Consider the following 3,588-nt stretch of genomic DNA (forward strand, 5'->3'; position numbering starts at 1 on the left):
ATACTATTTTAAATTATAATATAAAAATATAAAATAATTAAATTTTATTTTATATTATTTAATAAATAATTTAGATTGTTATATTAAAATTTTATTAAATAATTATTTTGTCAAAAGTATTATTATATAATATAAATTTTTATTGAAATATTTATAAAAATGTAATTTATATGTGTATTAAATTGGAGATATATATATGTGTGTGTGTTATGAATGTGTATTAGGTTGTGAATAAATAATTGCAGCTTGAAATTGTGAATACTGAAACTTGGAGGAAGCTTATTAGTTGAATTTTCAGGGGCTGTCTTGGTTTTGAATAAATTGCTTTGGTCGTTACGTGGGAATCAGCTAAGGTATGGTTTAGGTTCCTTGCATTTAATATATAATGTTCTGTGAAAACTTAGGCTAGATGAACATAGGATAAGTTGGAATGCAGGTGTATGGTTAATGTTTAGTAATTTGTTGTTGGATATACTTGGTTGGTGTTTGTGGATAATTAGTAATTGATTATGGATGGTGGTTGTTATGTTGATTTGGAAAGAACCATGATTGAATGTGTTGAATGTTGTTGTTGATGAATATATTTGGTGGAGTATTATTGCTGGAAATTGTGTTGGAATTGATAAGTTGAAAGTGAATGGAATGAAAGATAGACGAGGTTTAAAGAGTTTGAAAATTTTGGTTTTGGGTTGAACTTTGGCGGGTTATAACTTGGCTTCCGGAATCTCAAATTGATTTCAACTTGTTTTAAATGAAAATCGGACTCGTGAAGTTTATGCCGTTCGATGAATGGAAGAAAAATGATTTAAAATGATTGAGTTACGCCCTTTGGAAGATTAAGTTTATAAACTGTGTTTAAAACCAATTCTGCAGCTTTGCTTTCTCAATTCCTACTACTGCAACTCGTTGCTGCATCTGCCTTTTTTTTTAAGAATGTACGCCCACGCGTACGCATGGAGTGAATTTTTGGCGATGCGTACCCGACGAGTCCATGCGTGCGCATAAGGGATAAACAAGCATGTTCATCTGTACGCGTGACATGAAGATTTCACCTATGCATACGCATGACGAGGGACATGCACGCGAGCTGCGTTTTTACAATACCACGCGTACGCGTGGCACCAGTTTCAGCAAACATGATTCTTAAGGTTTTTAAAACCGATTTCAGACTACTAAACATCTATTTTCATTCTATTGGTCATAAATAACAGTGTTAAACCTGATAATCAAATGAAGTTAGAAAATGAGGATAACTTGAAGGTGAAGTAAAGTTGAAAAGTGATGAATTGATTATGAGATGTTACAGACAAGTCATATATGATACTTGACTGGGTATTTTGATGGAAGATTATGTATGAAATTTGGCTTGAATAATTTAATGATTTGAGATACGAGATTCTCTGGATGAAGTGTCGTGGCTTGCTACCACGTGTACTAGGTTGAAAGCTCGATACTCTGTTGACTCTAAGACGTAAATGTGACCGGGCACTATAAATTCCATGGAATGTAACCCCCATTGAGCAATATTGATTATTTGAGAAAAATATATGCATAGACTCTTGGGGATGCACGTCGAAGGATAGTCTAAGGTTTTCGGACTTGTTGGGTTGGCTGGATAACCGACAGATGAGCCTCATCAGCCATAGGACAGGCATGCATCATATGCATATTACTTGAATTACTTGCTTGTGTATTAACTGGTGTGCCTAAATGTACTTGCCATGTTAAATGTATATTTGTTACGTGCAGTATTTGTAACCTTCTTGTGCTTGTCTTTATCTATTTATTTGTCTGTGAAAAGCATGATGGAGTTGAAGGTATGGAGGAATAGTAGTATGGGACTTAGATTTAAGGTTAAGTTAAGCTCATTCCATACTATGTTGTTGTCTTTCAGATGCAGGTCGAGAGGCATCTCGTTAGGCGTCTGGACTCTTAAAGCGGAGTGGTTACTGGGATAGCTTGTTATGCTATGATGTATATATATATACTTAGCTTTCTCTCCGCATGACTTATTCTTTTTTATCCTCTTAGAGGTTTATGGAGAGGCAGATTTCGTTTATGTACATTTGGGCTTTGGATATGTGTGTGTGTGTGTGTGTATGTGTGTGTGTGTTGACTTCGCAGGCTGAGTCAGGAGCTCGTTACTTTGTACCTTTGACTCTCTGTTTCTGTTTTGGGTTATTTTACACTTAACAGTTGTAGCTTTCTTAACACGCAAGTTAAGTCGTTTCTTGAGCGGTGCGCTTCTATTTCGCGATTTTTGGTTTCCTCTATTCTTCAAGGCTCCTAGCATATTATAATTCTTTTGCTATCATATGTATATATTTTATTTTAGAGGTCGTAATGCCAGACCACATTTGTTTTACGACTTAAGCGTAAAGCTCAGTGTGGTAGGGTGTTGTAAGAACCGCAACTAATCAACCGGTTAATTAAGTGATTAATTTCCCAAATCAAATTCCGAAAAGTTAGAGAGAGAATTTGAGGATTTAAAGGTGATTTCTGGACTCAGTGGGTCTTTCTGAGTCAGAAAATGTGCTTTTTACGAAAAACTGTGAAAAATCTGCAAACCGGCAGTAGAACTGGTTGAACCGGTTCAAGTCTGCCTGGTATCGCATGAGAAAAGTGAAAACCATCAAAAACCTTAGAAAAACATTAGAAACGAAAAACCGGAAGTTAATTTTAAAGGTTTGGCCCGAAGTTGGGCCAAACGGACTAAAAACGCTAACGGATTGGACCGGACCCAAGTTGGGCCCAAGCCCAACATATAAAAGGTTCATTAGTGAACAAATCAGCATCACAACACTCTAACAAAACACACACCATCAGAAATTGAAAGGAGGAGAGGAGAAGAGATTGAGCATTATTCATCTCAATTTTTCAAAGCTTATATCTTGAGCTAGAGAGCTCCGATCGCCGCACCGTTTGTAGCTACGCGTTTCATGTGAAGAGCTCTACAAAATCCACCCAAGAAACCTTCAAGGTAACCACGAAATTTTTCCAGTTTCTCTCCTCAAAATTTCGAGTATATAGGGTTTTTGGTTAAATGAGTTTTTGTGATTTTGGATGTTTAGGTTCACTTTAATCCTTGCTTAGCATTGGATTTTGACATCCAAATCTGTGGGAGAAGGTAAGAGCTACTAAACCCTTGTTAATTTATGTTTATTTGGAACCCTAGGTTGATTTAGGGTGATTTATATATATATAGTTTGATTATTGTGGCTTTGGGAGCTCTTGGAACTTATTTGTGCTTATTGGAGTGGATTTGAAAGCTTGGATTGTGATTGGAAGCTTGTTGGTGCTCATTTTGAGTTTGGGTGCATAAAGCGAATCGGCCAATGTATGATTTCGGTTTCCTCTATGTAGTATATAATATTCATGGACACATAGGCTAGTGACCAATAAGATAGGTTGAACTAAAATGATGGTTGGTGTGTTAAATATTGATGAATTGATGAATGTTGAGTTGATTGTGATGGGTTATAATGATATGATGATGTTAAATTATTGTATGAATTAGAAGTTGGTTTCTTATGATAATTGTGGTATTATGATTTATGAAATGGTGGATTTGATGGTGATTTTGATCAT

Source organism: Arachis duranensis, chromosome 10 (assembly GCF_000817695.3).
Source record: "Arachis duranensis cultivar V14167 chromosome 10, aradu.V14167.gnm2.J7QH, whole genome shotgun sequence".
Taxonomy (NCBI): Eukaryota; Viridiplantae; Streptophyta; class Magnoliopsida; order Fabales; family Fabaceae; genus Arachis; species Arachis duranensis.